Source organism: Canis aureus, chromosome 8, assembly GCF_053574225.1.
Source record: "Canis aureus isolate CA01 chromosome 8, VMU_Caureus_v.1.0, whole genome shotgun sequence".
Classification (NCBI taxonomy): Eukaryota; Metazoa; Chordata; class Mammalia; order Carnivora; family Canidae; genus Canis; species Canis aureus.
Genome location: NC_135618.1, coordinates 50736954 through 50759373, shown reverse-complemented (window position 1 = coordinate 50759373; position 22420 = coordinate 50736954). Strand labels below are relative to the sequence as shown.

The 22420-nt window shown below is 42.0% G+C and overlaps 1 long non-coding RNA gene across 3 annotated transcripts; it reads left to right on the top strand.

Annotated features, from left to right (window-relative positions):
- The first annotated feature begins 1192 nt into the window (after positions 1 to 1192).
- Positions 1193 to 20930, top strand: LOC144319049 (uncharacterized). 3 transcript variants are annotated; one of them, XR_013384967.1, is made up of 5 exons: positions 1193 to 1377; positions 1795 to 2550; positions 2807 to 2956; positions 3363 to 3420; positions 17225 to 20930. It is a non-coding gene; the product is annotated as an uncharacterized LOC144319049 (long non-coding RNA). The 3 variants fall into 3 exon arrangements; XR_013384966.1 differs by lacking the exon at positions 3363 to 3420 and having other exon boundaries at positions 2367 to 2550; XR_013384965.1 differs by lacking the exon at positions 3363 to 3420.
- The last annotated feature ends 1490 nt before the right edge of the window (positions 20931 to 22420 follow it).

Genomic DNA, 22420 nt, shown 5'->3' with positions numbered 1-22420 from the left:
ATATTTTTAAAAATTTATTTGAGAGAGAATGAGAGCACACGAGCTGGGGCAGAGGGTAGAGGGAGAAGCAGACTCCCCACTGAGCAGGGAGCCCTAATGAGGGCTTGATCCCAGGACCTGGGATCATGACCTAAGTCAAAGGCAGAGGCTTAGCTGAGCCACCCAGGCGGACTGGAAATACCCCAGATTTTAGCCTCATGACCTGAGTTGAAAACCAAGAGCTGGCAGCCTAACTGACTAAGCCACCCAGACACCCCTGGGTGATTTTGTTTTCTTCTTTCAGATTTTCTGCATTTATGATCAATGTGTTTAATTTTCATAATTGTATAAATATAATTAATACTTTCACATTCATAATAGAAAAAAGCAAAACTTGGAGCATGAATCAATCTTGCAGTGACTAATAGCAAGGGCTGTTTGGAATTGCAGACTTGATGTCAGATGCCGGTCTTTTTGCTTTAAAAGAGCAGTCATTCCTACAGCTAAAACCAATTTCCTAAGGAGATCGCCATCGGCCTCAGCATTACAGCTCAGTTGCAGCCTCCTGACATACAGTTTTGAGATGTGCCTCCTGGTCAGAAAATAGTTGGCTATGTTCTACCAATTAAGGATTTCTCCTTCGTCGCCAGAATAGCTCTTCAGATAACTTAGACTTCTGGGACGTTTCCGTGCAGCTGGTGCTGGACAGAAATGCTGTTACTTAAGATTTAATCTCTCCAGATAAGATCATACCAATATATAGATTTTTCTGAGGAGGTTCCTTTGGAACTATAATTATGAATACTCCAGGTATTCTCCAAAACTTTCCATCACTAAGGAAAGATCCACATGACGGGTAGAGGAACTCGAGGAATTTAGGCTTGATCTCTGACCAAGATTGTTAGTAAAGACACAGGTGATGGCAGTGTTAAATAATCTCATTCCATTTATTCTTAGTCATCCACTTATTAAGTATTTATTGAGTATCAGAATTTGTGCTCAACTCTGTTATTTTTAAGCTTACACTACAAGTTGGCAAATAACTTTCATCTTGCATGCCAAATTTGATCAGTTGGTGGTGGTGGCATAGAGTGCTCTGCTGGAAAAGATGCTGGGACTGTATCCAAACTCAAATGAAAAGAGCAATGATCGATTAGTAATGTCTGCCATTATTGCAGAGTGGGGAATGGTGGTGCATGTGCCATGCATTTGCCATGTCTGCTGGATCACTTCTGCCAGTTTAATGATGGTCACTTAAGCTCTGACACATGCTCTGTTTCCTACAGGTGGAAGGAACCAAATTCCTATCCAAGTTAGCATCAACTGGAGGAGCATTAACAGTTGCGTAGTTCTCTCTATATAAAATAAGTCATGTAATCTTCAGGATACCTCTCAGAGGTAGGCATTTCTATTTCCCTTTTACATACGAGTACCTAGGTTAAGGGAAGGGAAATAACTTTTCAAAGTCTACAATCAGGCACAGTAGGATTGCAATCCAGGCTTAACATGGAATCCAATAAAATATGGTAGTGTCTACTTCTTTTCAAAAGGTCATAAAACTAATTCTACTAATTTTTTTATAATTACTTTAGTTAAATGGGTCCCTTTGGAGAAGTATTCAATCTAGTTTATTCATCCAGACAAAATAAGGTATCATCTGTCCCACTTTCTGCCTAACCCCAGAATGGCTGGTGTCATTTGGTGAGAGTGGTCCTCCTGTCACCCAAGCAATAAGCCCAAAGCTTTATGATTTTGGCTACAAAGGCACACTCTGTGAATAAGCCCCAGGAAATCCAACCAACCCTTTCTTTTCAGGTTCAAATGTCTGTGATTATTTGATGGACCAGTCATCACCCCATAAAATCACATATAATTACATCTTATTACACAGTTACTATGTGCCAATTCCTCTGTGAAGAGCTCCAGCTGCACTACTGCATCACATCCTCACACTATCCCTATAACATAGACACTATGGTTATCCTGACTTGACAGACAAGAGATAGAAGACTTTAGGGCCAAGTAGCTTAGGCAGAGTCACATAAGTAGTAAAGTAAGGCTCAGACTCTAACCTGAGCAGTCAGACCCCAAAGTCTATGGCCTAACTTCAATTTAAATTATTTAATCAACTATTAGTTTTTAATAATTTCCAATATATCCTCACTACTGGGATACCCTATAAGTAGACCCTGGGAAAAAGGTAGAAGTGGAAGTATTGTATTTGATTGGGAATCCCAGAAAATGCCAAAAGGAAGGGGTAGGACATTGAGGCAGGGAAGAGAAGGAGAAGAATCATATAAGATGTATCTCTTATTACCAATATGAGAGACTAGGGTTCAATGGCAGTTAGAGAACTCTGGGAAATACCATGTAAAATGTGTGCACAGGCAAGAGAGCTGGGGTATTTTACACCAATTCCTAGCAGTTAGAGAGGTCAAGGGTTGTTCACAAGGAATATGAGCATGTGGACAGAGCGGGCTCTGGTGGCCAGAGAAAGCCCTTAGGCAAGGAGCTCTTCGGACTGGAGGTGGGAGCCAGTGAGCCTGCATGGAAACTAAAGGCCTTGGAGATGTGAGTAAGACATCAACAATTGTCACAGTATCTACTTCACTTTCTTCCTTTTCTAAATAAGTAACTTTATTGAGGTATAAATTATAAAGCATAATATTTACCCATTCTAGTTGTACAGTTTAACACTTTTTAGCAAATTTACCAAGTTGTATGACCCTCACCATAGTCTATTTTTTTCATCCCCCTGAAGCCCCCCCCACCCCCCCAGTAAGATCCCACTTGCCCATGTACAGTTAACCCCTGTTCCCACTTCTAGCTCCTGGCAACCATGAACTACTTTTTGTCTCTATGGATTTACCTTTCCTGGACATTTTACATAAATGAATCACACAATATGTGGTTGTCTACATAATTGAGAAAGTGCCTCTCAAAACGGCTAAGGTTGCAGAAAGGAAGTAAAAGCAAGGTGAGCAAATAAATTTTCCATGCGGATGGTGGGGATATTCTAGATGAAGCCAATGGTTGCATTACAATTGGCAATGAAGAGACAACCCATGCTTAGACTAGAGTCCCACCTTTTCTAGGATACATTCGCTTATATACATTTTTGAGTTGATGTGTTTTAAAGATGCTTTCAACACAAAGGACTGGCAGGCAGCAAGAAACCTTGAAGCCCATGAACCCATTAGCCTGAACTCTGGAATGAATGGGGTTGTCTCTAAAACTCCTGCTGTTAAACAGATCTAATGGTTTCTGATGATTTGGGAACTGAAGAGGTCTGTGGAAGTGATTAATGTACAGAGGGATCTTGCTCTCTTATCTGGTCTGCCAATCTGTTCACAGTTTCCTCTCTCTTTGTGGAAATAAAACAGAAAGAAAACCTGATGGAAGGCAACAAGAATAGGACAATTGGCCAACCGGTCAACCATGGTATGCATCCTATCGAGGGCCATGCCCTCTGTCTGTCGGGTGAACTGGTTACGATTCCCCAGGCACAGGGGCATAATTGGCCCAAGACTAAATGTTTGTGGTAACAACCACTGATAAACACAAATGTGTTGATGTGGGATGTGGTCTATACCAACTCGCCCAAAGCAGACTCTGACCTTACTGCTGAAGGTCATCTTCTCTGAGCTGTTTCTATTCCTTGATTCTGGACGAACCCACAGAGCGGAAGTTTGGCTGTTGCCCCTCTTGAAATCCCATCACATGTCATTTAGAAACACTCCCATTTTTTACCTTTGCATTATGCACCAACTGAGAAGTAGGCATAGAAACAAATTGCTGGCTAATGTATCACCTTTATTATTGGTAATTCCGGGCTGGAGGGTATGGCTTGGACCTTTGACCCCAAAGTGGTTCTCTGGTATCTGCCCCTGAGCCTGGGTCCTGGGATCCACTAAAGAGGAGTGGCAGGGGAACAAGAACACTTAACCCCGCCAACTGCAAGAGAACTGTGCTGGGCCCCAGGAGTGAAGACAGAGAGAGGTGGGCATTCACTCCTGTCTCCACAAGGCCAGCCCCGAGCCCTGACCCAGGCACGTTGACTCCATGTAAGGCACCCTTGGTTGGGGGAAAGGCCAGCACCCCAAAAGAAAGTCCAAGAGGCTGAGAGCTAAATCACCTCCAGATCTCATCTTCCCAATCAGATATTATTATTTCTCTACTTTAGGAGAGGAGGGAGGGATCAAATGAAGGGAAGGACAGACACTTCCATTTTAATAATTCCAAGGGTGGTGAAAATTTCTGTTCTTCAGATTAACAAAAATGTTATATTAAAAGAGAAAAAGTTTGCTCTATAGTCCATGTCAATATAACTTTCTCTCTTACCTCTCTGCAAATCTCTTCCCCCCCCTTCTTCCTTCCTTCCCCTTCCCTCTCCTCTCCTTTCACACCACGCACACACACACACACACACACACACACACACACACACACATCCCAGGAGTTTAAGGACTTGTTTATTAATCCTCTGAACAAAATAATGAATTTCTTTATTTTTTATATATATTTTTAAGATTTTATTTATTCATGAGAGACACAGAGAGAGAGACAGAGACACAGGCAGAGGGAGAAGCAGGCTCCATGCAGGGAGCCTGATGCGGGACTCGATCCTGAGTCTCCAGGATCATGCTCTGGGCTGAAGGCGGCTCTAAACCGCTGAGCCACCCAGGCTGCCCACGAATTTCTTTAAATCTTGGTTTCCCTAAATGTAAAGTGAGGGACTATTTATGACTCCAGAATCTACAGGAGCTTTATTTTAGTCAGAAAGAATTTTATTCAGAAAAAATTCATCAGCTATAGGTTATGCTTTTAAAAAATATCTTCTCCTCCTCTACTGGCACTTCTAGCAAACATGTGAAATAGAACTTGCAAATTCATGCCTACAGGGGTCCAGCAAGTACAGGAATGAATTCTGGGGGCCAGATGTAGGACAAAAGGGAGTGGTGGGGACTGTGGGTGACTTGGAGTGCACAGGATGCCCAATTTTAGCCTATTGTTGTCATGTGGGAAGGAGGGTTCTTGTTGCATTTCCTAATGTTTCAAGATAAGGAAGACATTGACATTTTGTATGTATGTGCAAAACCCCTAGATTTTAAAAACCTGGCTCAGTTTTAAAAAAAATTGCTTAGACTAAATAAAATGTCTCTGCCAGCGTGGCTCAGTGGTTGGGCATCTGCCTTTGGCTCAGGTCGTAATCCTGGGGTCCTGCTACTGAATCCTGCATCAGGCTCCCCGTGGGGCTTATCTCTCTGCCTCTCTCTATATCATAAATAAATAAATAAATAAATAAATAAATAAATAAATAAATAAATAAAATCTTTTAAAAAAATGTATCTGCCAACTCCATTTCACCCATAGTCAGCCACTTGCAATCCTGACCTATAGTGGCCACATGGATGGTGGCTTTCTTATGTCTAGAACCAGCTGCAATAGGAAAAGTAGATGCTTGCTTTGTGAGCAGTGGTTAGGATCCGTACTCCCTGAGTCTCCCTACTGCCTGTATGTGAATGTGTCTCATATTCCACCACTAGAAATGTATCCCCTTGGATCCTCAGGAATTACCCATGTCCAGAGGCCCCAGGAGACAGCAAGTGTCCCTGGGTGCCCCCCCCCCCCGCAAAAAAAAAACTGTGCAACCAGATTCAGGGGGCTCTTCTTGCTCTCACCCAGTGCCCGTCTTGGAAACAGCATGGTAACATGCACCTCCAACCCATACACCCTTAAAAGCACTGATAAGTGACAGGTTTCACTGTAGTTGTCTCAGGAGAGAGGCTGACATTACCTTTTGCATGTCAAACTTCCTAATTCTCTCCAATATTCCCTTCTTCTTGGTGACCACCACCTTAAAAAACAAAACAAAACAAAACAAAACAAAACAAAACAAACACAATGTCCTCAATAGCTTTTCCAGCCAAATTGGTCCTGTCATCCTTCACATACCTTCAGGAAACAAATACTGGCTTAGGATAATACTGAAAGCCAACAACTATGGAGCACTTAATGAGACAGGCCTCATTACTAGCACTTTTCAAGTATGTTTCTATGAAGATGCTATTATTGTTCCCAATATACAGAGTGGAAGATTGAGGCACAGAGAGGTTAAGTAACTTGCTCAAATCACACAGCCAGTAGGTAGAGGAATGAGGAATGAAAACCAGACAGTCTGCCTATAAAGTCTATGCTTTTTTTTCTTAAGGATTTTATTTATCTATGAGAGAGAGAGAGAGGCAGAGGGAGAGGGACAAGCAGACTCCCCACTGAGCAGAGAGCCTAACACAGAGCCTGATTCCAGGACCTGGAGATCATGACCTGAGCCAAAGTCAGACTGTAAACTGACAGAGTCACCCAGCACCCTAAGAATCCATGCTTTCAAAGAGGGTTTGGCAAACTTTCTCTGTAAAGGGCTAGACAGTAAATATTTAGGGGCTCCATACCAATACTCAATGTTTCCATTGTAGCATGAAAGCAGATACAGACAATTTGTAAGTGAATGGCTATGCTCCAATAAACTTTATTCACAAAAATAGGCAGCAGGCTGAAGTTCGCCAATCCCTGCTCTGGAACATAGCATGTTGCTGCTCAGTAGAATAAACCTCAGGCTGGCCCAAAGAAGTGAGCCTCTATTCTTCCTTCTAACATCCCCTTTACCACAACCAATAAGAACATCAGCAATAGCAACAACATTTGGACAATACTGGTTTGAGATGGGCACATGTGATAATCATATATCAGGATGAGGTTAGAGTCTCATGATTTATCCCACCATCCTAGTCAGCAGGTGTGAGAGTTAATTTTATTCATTAACTTGGAGAGTGCTTTGGATGAGATGAACATTTGAATTGGTAAACTTTGAGTAAGCAGATCATCCTCCATAATGTAGGTGGGCCTCACCCAATCAGTTGAAGGAATGAATATAACAAAAAGATGGGCCTCCCTGAGCAAGAGGGAATTCTCCAGCAGACTGCCTTTGGCCTGGAACTGTACCATGTACTCTCCTAGGTCTCTAACAAGCTAGCCCACATTGCAGACTTGGACTCACCCATCTCCATAATTATGGGAGCCAATTCCTTATAATAAATATCCTTCTAGAAATATATGCATATCCCATTGGTTCTGTTTCTCCTGACAATACTGACATTCCAGGCAATATTTTAGGTAGATGGTTGAGAATATGAACCCGCCTAGGAGTTAGAAGTGTCCAGAAGAGGGAGATGAGGGCAGGCAGAGAAGGTGGGAAGACCCGAACTGTTCTCAGCATAGCTTTGCTGAGGTCTGCCTCAGCTCACTGCCATCTCTTGAGGGACCAGTCTGTCACTCCAGAGCACTACTGGGCTGGTGTGGGCTTAGGACAGCATTTGGGCACTTACTGCCTTGGTCTAAAGAGGCGTGCAATACAGGGCAGTATAAATGTCTCCTGTTGCCATAAAGCCCCCATCCCCATTTTAAAATAGAGATTCTCAAAATAGTTTGCCAATAAATGCAACATTCCATTATTCCACACGTAGAGCCACAACACTCAAAGACAGAGATATGATAAGGAAGGATTGGTTGGAGAGAGGGGGAGGAGGGAGAGAATGAGAGCAAACCAGCCAGTCTTGCTTCAACAACAAAGCCTTCTGGATACAATGCCTGCACTCTTGACGTTTGAGACCAGATACTTTTTGTTGTGAGGGGGCCATCCTACACATGGTAGGATGTTTAGAAGATCCTTGGTCTCCACCCACTCGATTCCAGTAGCACTCTTACCCTACCCCCAAGTTGTGACCCAAAATGTCTCCAGACTTTGCTAAATACCCTATGGACAAAGCTGCTCTTTGTTGAAAACCATTACATTAAAGGGTATTCCTACATGCCTCTCAAAGCTCAAGTTGTTTATATCCAAGGGAATGATGGGCTCATGGCAGTGGATACTTTTCTAGAGCACTAATTGTCTTTGGTAGTAATTTAAAGCATTATTTTTATATTAAAACAAATGCAGATATATTACAGAGTAGAATCCTAAACTCAAGGCTGGGAAAAATTTTCATCTGAGGTGGGGTGATTTTTGGCTACACTCCCAGAACACTTGGCAAGTATACATTTACATTTCTCTGCCTTGGGGGAAGCTAATAATAGCTACTGTTTATTGAGTGCTTACCTGGTGCCAGAAGCTCATTGTGGAGGCGATTTCCTGCTTGACTGGCACAGCTGGCTATAGTTAGTCCCATTTTGCAGATGAGAAGACTGAGATCCAGGGAGGTCACGTAACCTGTCCGGAGACTGGTGGCTGCTCAGTGACGAAGCTGGTGTTGGAACCCACCTATCTCAGTAAGCACCTTCCTGATGGGCTTCTGGGAAAATCTGTGAAGAGGTGAGCAGCAAAGAACCACCAGAGGCAGCATCCCAGCACTGTTTGATGGGAAAATTTAAGGAAAAGAAGACTTTGCTGAAACTGACAAGCTCTTAGCCCTTGGGAGAAGAAAGAGAGTTTCTGAAGCCAAATGCTGAAAAGGGCGGAATTGCCCAGGTGGGGTCTGTACCTCGTGAGTCAGCTTTGTAGCACAGTGTAAGACTCCAGAGTTTCAGCCCCAGACCCTCCTGAGTTGCTCCCAACAGCCCCAGCTGGGGCATTCCTTCAGAAATTTTCTCTCCCAGACTTTACGATTCCTTTTCTGTGTTTCAGCAGTACCTGTGGCTGCAGTGAGGATAGGTGGTTCCTTACATTTAGTCATTGTAAGAACTTCTACAGACTGTCATCTCCATGAACCACTCTTCATCTAATCTGCTCACTACTTTTGTTTCTTTAAATGGATTCACTCTTAAAGAATGGAGAAAGGGTATCTCCAGTGGCTCAGCGGTTTAGCGCTGCCTTCCGCCCAGGGCGTGATCCTGGAGACCTGGGATCGAGTCCCACGTCGGGCTCCCTGCATGGAGCCTGCTTCTCCCTCTGCCTGTGTCTCTCTGCCCCTCTCTTTCTCTGTGTCTCTCATGAACAAATAAATAAAATCTTCAAAAAATAATAATAATTAAAGAATGGAGAAAAAACAAGACTCATCTATATACTGCCTACAAGAGACCTGTTTTAGACCTGAAGATACCTACAGATTGAAAGTGAGGGAATACAGAAACATCTATCATGCAAATGGATGTCAAAAGAAACCCAGAGTAGTAATATTTATGTCAGAAAAAGTAGACTTTAAAACAAAGACTGTAACAACAAAGAAGGACACTATGTAATAATACAGGGGACAATCCAACAAGAAGATATAACAATTGTTAATATTTATGCACCCAACACAGGAGTACCCAAATAAACAAAACAGTTAATAACGAACATAAAGGAACTAATCAATAATAAAGTAATAATAGTAGGGGACTTTAACATCCCGCTTACATCAACTGACAGATTATGTAAACAGAATATCAGCGAGGAAACAATGGCTTTGAATGACACACCAGTACAGATGGATTTAACAGATATATTCAGAACATACCATCCTAAAGCAGCAAAATACACATTCCTTTCAAGTGCACATGGAACATTCTCCAAAATAGATCACATTTTAGCTTAAAAACAAACCTCAACAAATTCAAGAAGATCAAAATCACCATGCCTATTCTCTGACCACAAAGCTATGAAACTGTGGAAGTCAACCACAGGGAAAAATCAGGAAAGATCATAAATACATGAAGATTAAATAACATGCTATAAGCAATGAATGAATCAACCAGGAAATAAAAGAAGAAATAAAAAAGTACATGGAGACAAATGAAAATAAAAACACAATGGCCCAAAGCCTCTGGGATGCAGCAAAAGCAGTTCTAAGAGAGAAGTTTATAGCAATACAGGCTGACCTCAAGAAATAAGAAAAGTCTCAAACAGCCTAACCTCCCATCTAAAGGAGCTAGAAAATGAACAAGCAAAACCTAAGACCAGCAGAAGGAAGGAAATAATAAAGATTAGAGCCAGAAATAAATGATATAGAAACTAGAAAAACAATAGCACAGATCAATTAGACCAGGAGTTGGTTCTTTGAAAAAAAAAATCAATAAAGTTGATAAACCTCTACCCAGACTCATCAAGAAAAAAAGAAGAAAGGACTTAAATAAGCGAAATCACCAATGAGAGAGAAGAAATGGCAACCAACAACACAGAAATGACAATCATAGGAATATAGTATGAAAAACTAGATGCCAACAAATTGGACAACCTGGAAGAAATGGATAAATTCCTAGAAACATATAAACTACAAAAACTGAAACAGGAAGATATAGAAAATTTGAACAGATTAATAACCAGCAAAGAAATTGAATTAGTAGTCAAAAAACTCACAACAGACAAAAGTCCAGGACCAGATGGCATTAAACCTATTCTTAACTATTCCAAAAAATATAAAAGGAAAGGAAACTTTCAAATTCACTAATGAGGCCAGCATTACTCAGATACAAAAACCAGATAGAGACACCACTAAAAAAAGTGATGTCCAGGCCGATATTCCTGATGAACACACATGCAAAAATTCTCAACAAAATACCAGGAAACTTAATCCAACAATACATTAAAAAGATCATTCACCACAATCACATGGGATTTATTCCTGGAATACAAGGTGGTTCAATATATGAAAATCAATAAAATATTAATAGATATATAATATTGACACATCACATCAATAAGAGAAAGGATAAGAACCATACAATCATTTCAATAGATGCAAAAAATACTAATTTAACAAAGTACAACTTCCATTCATGATAAAAAGCCCTCAACAAAGTAGGTTTAGCAGGAACAAATCTCAACATAATAAAAGCCATATATGAAAAAGCTATGGAGCTAATCTCATCCTTAATGGGGAAAAACAGAGCTTTTTTCCACCTAAAGTCAGGAACAAGACAAGGATGTCCACTCTCACCACTTTAGTTCAACATAGCACTGGAAGTACCAGCCATACCAATCAGACAACAAAAAGAAACAAAAGGCATCCAAATAATTAAGGAAGAAGTAAAACTTTCACTGTTTGCAAATGACATGATTCTATATTTAGAAAACCCTAAAGACTCCACTGAAAAATTGCTAGAACTTACAAGCCAATTTAGTGAAGTCACGGGATACAAAATCAATGTATAGAAATCTCTTGCATTTTTACACACCAATAACAAAGCAGCAGAAAGAGAAATTAAGGAAACAATCTCATTTGCAATTGCACCAAAAATAATAAGATATCTAGGAATAAACCTAACCAAAGAGGCAAAAGACCTGTATTCTGAAAACTATAAAACACTCATGAAAGAAATTGAAGAGGAAAAAAAGAGAAATTTAAGAGGACATAAAGAAATGGGGAAAAAATTCCATGCTCATGGACCGGAAGAACAAATATTGCTAAAATGTCTAAACTACGCAAAGCAATCTACACATTTAATGCAATCTCTATCAAAATATCAATAGCATTTTCCACAGAACTAGAACAAACAGTCCTAAAATTTGCATGTAACCACAAAAGACCCCAAAAAGCCAAAGCCACCTTGAGAAAGAAAAGAAAAGCTAGAGGCATCACAATTCTGAACTTCAAGTTATATTACAAAACTGTGATAATCAAAACAGTATGGTGCTGACACAAAAATAGACAGACTAATGGAACAGAATAGAAAATCCAGAAATAAACTCACAATTAGATGATCAATTAATCTTCAAGAAAGCAGGAAAGAATCCTCAATGGGAAAAAGCCTCTTCAACAAATTTTTTAGAAAAATTGGACAGCAACATGCAAAAGAATGAAACTGGACCACTTTCGTACACCATACTCAAAAATAAGCTCAAAATGAATGAAAGACCTAAATGTGAGACCTGAAACCATAAAAATCCTGGAAGAGAACACAGGCAGTTAATTCTTTGACATCAGCTGTAGTAACTTCTTTCTAGACACATCTCCTGAGGAAAGGGAAATAAAAGCCAAAATAAACTATTGAGACTACATAAAAAGCTTCTGGGGTGCCTGGGTGGCACAGTTGGTTGGGCATCTGATTCTTGGTTTTGGCTCAGGTCATGATCTCTAGGTGGTGGGATCAGCCCCGTGTCTGGCTTCGCACTCAGTTCATGTAGTCTGCTTGGGATTCTCTTTCCCTCTCCCTCTGCCCCTCCATCCTGTGCATGTGGACATGCCATCTCTTACACACTCTCTCTCAAATAAATAAATCTTTAAAAAAATAAAATAAAAAGCTTCTGCATAGTGAAGGAACCAATCATCAAAACTAAAAGACAACCTACTGAATGGGAGAAGATATTTGCAAATGATATATCAGATATATATATATGATTATTCAAGATCTATAAAGAACTTACAAAACTCAACAGCCAAAAAAAAAAAAAAACAAATAATGCAATTAAAAAATAGGCAGAAGACATGAACAGACATTTTTCCAAAGAAGATTTACAGATGGCCAACAGACACATGAAAAGGTGTTCAAGATCACCCATCATCAGGGAAATGCAAATCGAAACTACAGTGAGATACCACCTCACACCTGTCAGGATGCCTAAAATCAAAACACAACAAACAACAGGTGTTGGCAAGGATGTGGAGAAAGGAGAACCCTCTTGTACTATTGGTGGGAATGCAAACTGATGCAGCACTTTGGGGAACAATACAGAGGTTTCTCAAAAAGTTAAAAGTAGAACAACCATATGATTCAGCCATTGGACTACTGGGTATGTATTCAAACTATGCAAGAACACTAATTCAAAGAGATACATGCATCCCTATGTTTAGAGCAGCATTATTTACAATAGCCAAGATATGAAAGCAAGCCCAAGTGTCCATGGCTAAATGAATGGATAAAGAAGATACAATATACACATTGTATCATATATATATATAAAATATAATTAGGACTCAAAACAACAACATATACTATACTATGTATATATACATATATATTAGGACTCAACATCATAGGCAAGAGGAAAAATAAAAACAATATATACTATATATATACATATATGTATATATACAAATACACACAATGGAATGTTATTCAACTGTAAAGGAATGAAATATTTCCACTTGCAATGACATGGATGAAACTAGAGTATAATACTAAGCAAAATAAGTCAATCAGAGAAAGACAAATACGATATGATTTCACTCATATGTGGAATTTAAGAAACAAAACAAAGGAGAGAAATACAAGAATGAGAGAAAGAGAAAGAAAGAGAGACCAAGAAACAGACTCATAACTCTAGAGAATAACTGGTGGTTACCAAAGGGGAGAGGGGTGAAGGGATGAGTGAAACAGGTGATGGGGATTCAGAGCACACTTATGGTGATGAGCACCGGGTAATGTATAGAATTGTTGGATCACCCTATTGTACACCTGAAACTAATATAACACTGCATGTTAACTAGCTGGAATTAAAATAAAAACTTAAAAGAATAAAAAATGGACTCCTTCTTTTTGAAAAGGTACATTTATTTGAGAAGCAAACTTGACATCACTACCCTAGAAGGAAAGGCTGGTTTTCCCTACTGTGACTAGAAAATCCCTGGAAAAATAAATACAAGGAAAAGAAGCAAGGCTATCACATTCTGTGTAGTTAGACAGATGGTGATCTTTGTTCAAAGGAGACCTGCAAGCTTTGGAAAAGTGTTAAAGTCACTAGCAGCTGGTTAAGACCTTCTCCCAGATGTAGTCAGAATAGCTGAAAACAATCACCACTCTAGGTGCCGTTAGTGTTCGGATCATACCAGAAACCATGCAGCTTCAACAATGCTATGGGTTTTAGACCCGACGACACACGTACACAGGTAGGGGGAGGGCTTGTTATGGGCTCAGTGATATCTCTCAAAAAGTTGTAGGTACAAATCCCAACCCCCAGTATCTCAGAGAGTAACGGTATTTGGATTAGGGTCTTTAAAGGGCTAATTAAGTTAAAATGAGGTCATTATGGTCATCCCATCTGACTGGTGTCCTCATAAGAGGATGTGGACACAGACATGCAGAGAGGGAAAACCACATAAAGACACAGGGAGAAGATGGAGATCAATGAAGCAAGAAGAGAGCCTGGGAAGGAACAATCCCTGTTGACACCTTCTTCACCTTGCTTCCAGACGTCTAGCTTCCAGAATGATGAGAAAATAAATTTCTGTTTTTTGAGCCACCCAGTCTGCAGTACTCTGCATGGCAGCTCTAGCCAACTAATACAGGGGTTACCAGGTCTGGAACCTTGAGCAAGTTACTTTGCCTCTTGAAGTCTGCCCCTGGGTTTTCTTATCTCTCCAAGATGGGGTAGCAGTACAGTCTACATTATGGAATTGTGAAGAGAATAAAAAATATGTTCAACATGGCTTGTCACTGAAGGTCCTGACACAGATTAGGACTCAAAACAATAACATAGGCAAGAAGAAAAACAAACAACAACAAAAAACCACCCTAAATTCTTATTATCACCATAGTTGGAATGTTTTCTGGGCCCTGGAGAACATGAAAATGTTTGCAATCTTTGTCTCCAAAGAGATAACCAAGACATAGGAGTATCGTGTGAAGCATGAAGGGCTCCATCTTCCATACTAACCAACTGGAGGGAGTGAGTGCGGGAGTAGGAAACAAACTCATCACTCTTCTTGCCTCTTCCCCAAAGTTATCAGATGTTTCAAAACCACCCAGTTACAGGGAGATGCTTGGGTGGCTCAGTTGGTTGACTCTTGGTTTTGGCTCAGATCATGATCTCATGGGTCATGGGATTGAGCCCGCATTGGGCTCTGTGCTGGGGAGAGATTCTCTGCCTCTGCCTCTCCATCCACTTGCACACATGTATCCATTAATTAATCTTTTTAAAAAACCCACCCAGTTACAGGGTTCCACCCCTCGCCCTCTTTTCCCACTCAACTCCTCCTTCATCAGGATGGCCATTTTCCCTGCCCTACCCTTACCTTTATCCTCTGCAATCTCTCAGTGTGCTTTGGGACCCCTTTCACATCCATCCCTACAGACCCGTAAGCACTCACCCGGAGCCCATTGCTTATAAACTGTAGAACCAGGCTTACGTCACCCTTGACACATCCCAAGGGTGAGAGATCAAAAGAGTCCTCTTTTACAAATAATAATAATGAGCAAATAAATAAATAATGATCCACCCATTACTTATAATTTCTGCTTTTTAATTACAGTGATGGATAATGACTAAGTATAACGTAAAGTTTTTGCTGCCACAGTAATGGCCGTTGTAGTGTCTGTTTCCTGAGCACTTACTACGTGCCTGCACTTCAGTTGCACATACGATCCTTTGGATTCCTCGGATTAGCACTTCCACATGGATGGTTTTATAATGCCCATTTCATACCTGAGGGCAGTGAATCATGGAGGAGCCCTGGGTTAGAGCCAGCACATCTGCCATCTAATAGATTCTAAGAGACACTGGGCGGCCGGTGGGGGGGGGGGGTGGGTGGTGGTGGGCAGGGAATGAAAAGGTGAAGACAATGCTGGAGAGGAGAGAAAAGGCACAGGGAAGTGCTTTTTTTATTTCCTCATGGGTCCCCTGCACAGGAGCAGGACTATATCCTCCAAATTTCTCCACTTCCTGAGACTTGGAGAACGGTTCACCCTGGAGCTAGGGCAATCCATCAGGATCATATGGCCAGTGTTCTCCCGATCGATCCTAGCTGGGCTAGTTTGCTAGGGTTCCCTTAACAAAGAGCCCCATCACATGGAGGGCTAGGGCTTCAACATATTTGGAGGTGGGAGATTATAGAAATGTATACTTTGGGCTCTGCCCCTCTTTCCATGCACAGAATTCTTTTTTTTTTTATGATAGTCACACACAGAGAGAGAGACAGAGACAGAGACAGAGACAGAGACATAGGCAGAGGGAGAAGCAGGCTCCATGCACCGGGAGCCCGACGTGGGATTTGATCCCGGGTCTCCAGGATCGCGCCCTGGGCCAAAGGCAGGCGCCAAACCACTGCGTCACCCAGGGATCCCCATGCACAGAATTCTTAAAACCCTTGTGACTTCCTAAGTGGTAAGAGCACTGAGAGCTTCGTTTGTTCTACTGAGGTGACTCTGGTGGGCTCCTGGATGGGGGCTGGTCCCCAGAAAGACCAAGTCATGATTAGAAGCCTGCAATTTTCAGTAACCTCCCCCAACCATACATGCCTAACTGTCCAGAGAGGGGAGAGGGGCAGAAATAAAGTTCATAACTGATCATGGCTATTAGAGGAAGCCTCCATAAAATCCCAATAGTATGGGTTTTAGGAGCTTCCAGGTTAGGGAACATATCCACATACTGAGATGGTGACAACTTCCATTCCAGGGGGACAGAAACTCCTGTGCTTGGGACCCTCCTCTCAGACCTTACCCAATAGAAGTCTTCACCTGGTTATCCATCCATATCCTTATATCCTTTGTCATACCCTTTAATAAACTGCTTGATGTCAGTAAGTGTTCCCCTACATTCTATGAGTTGTTCTGGCAAGTAATGGAATCCACGTGGGGGAGGTCATGGGAACCTCTGATTTGTAGCCAAGTGAGACATTGTGGGTAAATCAGGGGACCTACTACTTGTGACTGGTATCTCAAGTAGGGAGAGAAGCCAGTCTTGGGGGACTGAGCCCTTAACCTGTGGGATGTGACACTATCTCCAGGTTGACAGTGTAAGAATGAAGTTGTAGGACACCCAGATGGCTGCAGCATGGCTTGGTGGTGTGGGAAGAGCCCCCAGACATCTGGGTCAGAAGTATTGTGTGGTAGTCGTATGAGAGCAAAGGAAACACACAGGAGGAGGACTGGGGTTTTTCCTTCTTTGGGGGGCAGTGGTGGTGTTGCGGGACACTTTGTGTACTCAGCTCGTATAACAATGGCCTCTCCTCCCTGTGTCTCTCCACACCTTCTTCCCTCTGCCTGTCTGTCCAAATTTCCCCTTTTTAAAAGACACTAAGGGGTTAGTGCCTACCCTAACGACCACATTTCAATCTTTGTAATGATTCTATTTCCAAATAAGGTCACTTTCTGAGATAGTGGCTTTAGGGCTTCAACAGATGAATTTTGGGGCCACACAGCTCAACCCATAACACCAGCCACACGGGTGTGCATCTTAGGTTAGGGACTTCTCCTGACAGTCCAGCTCTACTAAGGTTCAACATCCTTCTCCAATAGGAAGATAACCTCCAGTTCAACCCATACCTTCTGTTGTCACGGTGTAAATTAATCGCCTTATAATCTCCGAAAATAACAACATTCTCTCTTTTCTTTTTTTAAGCCTTAAATTTTGGACGCTGTTTGTAGCTGAACCACCACCCCCCACTCCTGCCAATTAAAGGACACAAAGAAAGGGAACTGAGAAGAGAGACTGGGGGGCAGGGTATTCAAATCATTGTCTTTAGTTCAAAAAGTGAGCCACATGCTCTCAAGGACTGGATAAGGAAGGTGTACTCATGGTTGTGGTTCAGAAGCCTGAGAGCTTTGGTTTAAAAATAGGCGAACTGAAATAAACATTGAGAGCAAGCTACTCAGATGGCACCAAAATAGAGTGGTAATTGATCTAATGCAACTTTTGCCTCGGATAACATCATTATTTGTGAAATTATGTCAGTGTTGCTGCTGCCAAGTCAGCAAGCACTTACAGGACGTGACTTCTAATTTGGGAATTGGACTATTTGTGGCTCCTCTTCGAAGACAGCAGGAACTCAGTGGACACCCGATGGCCAGACTTCTGAAAGTGCACAGGTTTGAGCTTGAAACCTGCAACACTGGAATGTAGAGGAAGTGTCCTGTACAAGTGTCCCTCTGAAGACGGACTTGCTGCCTGGCTCTAGGGAGTGTTGGCTGGAAGCTCGCCTCCAGCTGTCAGCTCCTTCAAGGTCAGCCCACACACCCTGTGACTTCATGAAACAGGGGTAGGAGCTAAGGACCCATTCACGTCACTCCAGGTGTGACCTGGTACTTGCTCCAGAGCTAAGACCTGCCTGACATGTGATTTTACTTCTTACTGTATCTCCAACCCACTTAATGCCCTTTCTTCTTCCCGGTGTAGTTTCTTACCACATACCTCACACCCTAGACTTCAAATCCACATCTGCTTCCAGAAGACCTGACCTGCCACAGGTCTCTCTAATGAATGAATGAATTAATTAATTTCCAAAGTTGAGGTGTGTTTCCATCTCTACCTGTGGTGCTCCCAAAGGTCAGAGGGTATAACTGTCCCCTTGAGCCTTCATGAAGCCGGTTGGATTCTTTGGTGGAATTTCAAGGAGAAAAAACTGTTAGATTATTTAAAAATATGATGCCAGATTTTCATTAGTTTGGCTTACACAAAATAAGGCACAGGTGTAAAAGCTTGTGTTAGAAAGGACAGGCATTCCCTTATTCACATTTTTTCCCCACAACTGCCTCGATCCAGCCACTGTTCAAGGTACCGTGACCACCAAGGTACACAAGATGGACATGGGTTCTCAGAGCTCAGGTTCTATGGGAGGAGAGCGACAACATACAAATAAAGGAGTATGTTAATGAGGAAGTATAGATCTTTAAAACCCATGAAGAGGGGATCCCTGGGTGGCACAGCAGTTTGGCGCCTGCCTTTGGCCCAGGGCACAATCCTGGAGACCCGGGATCGAATCCCACGTCGGGCTCCCAGTGCATGGAGCCTGCTTCTCCCTCTGCCTGTGTCTCTGCCCCTCTCTCTCTCTGTGACTATCATAAAAATAAATAAATAAATAAATAAATAAATAAATAAATAAATAAAACCCATGAAGAAAATCAAATGAGGGATGGTACTGGTGACTGGGGTCTGGAAAGATTTTTTTGATAACATGGCCAAGGAGGACTTCTGGAGGAGGTGGCTGTAGCGCTGAGACATGAAGGGCCAAGGCAATCCAGGCCTCTGCAGATACTTTAGCTTTTGGAACTGAAAGGACTGACAAATTCCTATTCAGAGCTGAATTTAACCAGCAGCATTGTTTAGAGGATGGAGAGGACCACTCTGCCTATCTGAGCTGGTGAGCTGGACCACTGACCATCCCTCGTGGCCTCCATGGAGATTGCATCAAGGACTGGACGGCCACAGAGATTTGGCCCAGATTGGAAACGGCTTATCAAAGTGATTCTGGATTCTCACACTCGATTTTTATGTAGAAACGCTGGGGAAAGTAGCTCATCTACTCCCTTGGTTTATGTTGTAGGTCAGAGATGACAGGGTTCCCAATTAACAGGCATTTAAACTACCCCTTATGATCCTCGCTGGGCTTTCTTGCTTGATTTTTTTTTTTAACTTTGTCTAAGTCTTGGCAACTCGATTTTAAAGGTCATTATATTAACTGCAAAGATGAATCAAGGGGTGAGGTCACGTTTCATCCAGGGAAACTCTTTCGTCTTGTGTGCTGTCATTTTCATGCCCCATCGATGCAGATCTAGGTTTTAAAAAGATAATTCTATTTCAACATAGTATTCTTTGGGGGGAAAAAGACCCCCTTCCCTTCCAAAACCCAGCTTTGCCTTCTCATCAAAGGAAGCCTTTGTATCGAGTTTGTCTCTCTCATATCTGGGAGAACAGCTGGGCTCACCAGCCCTACTCCAGCTGAAGAAAGCTGTGGACTTTATTGTAATCACCTTGTTGAAATATTTGGAATCGTATAGCAAGAGACTGGTTCTATGTTGCCATAATTTATGACAAAGACCTGAATAAATCCCCAGACATGGATTTTCTATAAAATCCTTCCTTGTGAAACTTTGTTGCATTGCAAAATGGAAAAAAGAGAAGAAGAGAGGGAAAGGGCGGAAAAGGCCCACAAGATGTATATAGATCTCCAAGGATGCCATTTCCATTCATCACATTTACTGTAAAGACATGGGTTTTATTTGGATGGAAAAAGAATGAATCATAGTGGTTTTAGACTCTAATGTGGAGCTTGCTTGTAGCATTTCCCTCTGATCTTTCTGCTTCCTCAAGATCAACTGAATTATGGAAGGAAAAATACTTGCAAAGAACACTTTCTATCAAGCCTAGAATGTTCTGTGTCAGGATGGGCATCAGGAGATAGAAGGAAATCTCCTTTTTGTGCCCTTTACCAGGGACAGCCATTAGTCTGAATGTTTAAGAATATATCACAGTTGCAGTGAGAAGTATATTTTACTTACTCAAATTATATTATATGAGGTGGGTAGTGGGGAGAGCGAGAGCAAGAGCGAGAGTGAGAGAGAGAGAGAGAGAGAGGAGGGATGGAAAGGGAGAGAGGGAGTGAAGAAAGATGAGGCCAAGCTAGAGGAGGGACAATCTTTTAAATCATATAGTTTATTTCAGCCTCCATCCCACTCATAGCCTGAGAAAGCAGGAGATGGAAAATCTGACTCTATGGATCCCTCCTTTTGTCCTCTTGGCTCTTGCAATATGAGCATCTCCCCATGCTAAGTGCCAGATTGCTGTTTTTCTTCACTGTGATCTCTTAAACACAACTCAACCTTGTCGTCAGTGGCTAAGCCCAAGGTACAGTGGTCTTTTCAAGACAGAGGGAAATGGGCTGTGTTGGACACACTGAGAAACCATCCACTTCCTCATGGCATGGATAATTTAAGAGGACTTTTAGGTGAAAGGACTCTCTGTGTCTTTTTTTATATGATGACTTTGGAATCTAGCTGCCTCTTAAGATCCTTCTTGGGGCACCTGGGTGATGGTGGTTGAGCATTTGCCTTGGGCTCAGGTTGTGAACCCTGGGTCCTGGGATCAAGTCCCGCATTGGGCTCCCCGCGGGGAGCCTGCTTCTCGCTCTGCCTATGTCTGCCTCTCTGTGTGTGTGTTTTTCATGAATAAATAAATAAAATGTTTAAAAAATCCTTCTCTACTAGGGTCCCCCTCAGTGAGCAGATAGGGATTATGGAAGGGTCAAAATTTTTTCATTATTTGCCAAATGCAGAGAATGAGAATGTGCTCTGTGGCAGGCACTGTGTTGAGGTTGGAGGATATTACACGATAATGCAAAAAGAGGTTTCTCTCTGGTCTTTTCATACAATCAAAGAGTTTAAAAGCTGAGAAGACCCTTGGAGAATATCATCTATCAAGAACAATGCTGAGCAATCTTCTGCACACAGGACTGCTTTGGGGAAAATAAACATGTTTTCTGGCCACATCCTTTTGGTTTGTTGAAAGTGAATTCAAAGTGAAAATAGTTTTATTTAGTTCCTTGGCGGGAAGGGGGACATTCTCCAAACTGAGCTTACTTGCTTGATTAAATAGAAGGCTATCAATAAATGATTTGACATTGCTTTTTAGCCATAAAAAAGGCTAAAATTTGGGTATATTTGAGAAGTAGGCCCATAGAGTTAGCTTTTAGATGGTTCAATTTGAAATTAGATCATAGACTGTATCTCAGAGTTTAGGCAAGTCACATGTCGCCCAGAGATTGTGGTCATTTAGCCAGGAGGCAGTGAGTGGGGTGCTGTGGTTGATTCCACTTTTCATCTTCTCCAGCACATTGTGTAAAACTGGGTCCCTCTCTTGGGTTATGTGTCTGTGTTATTTAGAACTCTTTTGATTGCGAGAGACTAAAAGGAAAAAAAAATATGAAAAAAGAAGGGGAGATGTAAAATCTCACATGACTTCAAAAGCCCAGGTGTTAGTATCAGGCATGGTAGGAGTCAGATGTTCAAGTCATTGAAGCGGTACTTGACTCTTCCCTTCTCTCAACCTCAGTTTTCCTCTCTGGCTGCTTCATTCCTAGGCACGCTCTCTCTGTGTGTACCCACAACCTGCTAAGCAGAACCAGGCTTATACTCTCCCAAATCCAAGTCCACTAGCAAAGAGTTCCCTCTTTCTAGGTCATGTCTGCCCCAGTTCTAGAATTAGAGCTGATGGGTTGTGCCTTGTCTCAGTGGTCTCATGGGCCAGAATGGTCTACTGGTCAGAGACGGGGCCAGATTTACATAAACCATACGTACAGACAGTGAGGAGAGTGATTCTCTAATGAAAATTGGACTGTCGTTTACTGGATGATGTGGGGGGTGCGGTGGGCGTGGTCCCGGAAATGCAAAGGAAGGCTCTCTACCATCCTTTCAATCTACCTGGCTGTTCATTCATCCACTCAGTAACGCATTCATTCATCCACCCACCCCCATCCACAAATCTACCCGTCCACTCACCCACCTAGTCACTCAGATAACTAGCTAGCTAGTGACTGCTCTTCCCTCTATTGTAGAAAGCAATTAAACGTTCAGCACATGGCATATCAGGAGTTTCAGGACCATTTTTGAAACAAATGAATAAATGAACTTCATCGTATTCTCATTGTAGACACAATAAAAAGGTGAATCACAATGGTTAATGTATAGTTGGGATCTGTACCCATCTCTTCAACTATGTTTTCTCAGGAATATGTTGCCTTATCTGCTAGGGAGTAGGAAAGTCCCCAGCAAGGCAGACGTATTTGAATTATTGCCTAAACACAATGGCATCATATAAGGGTAT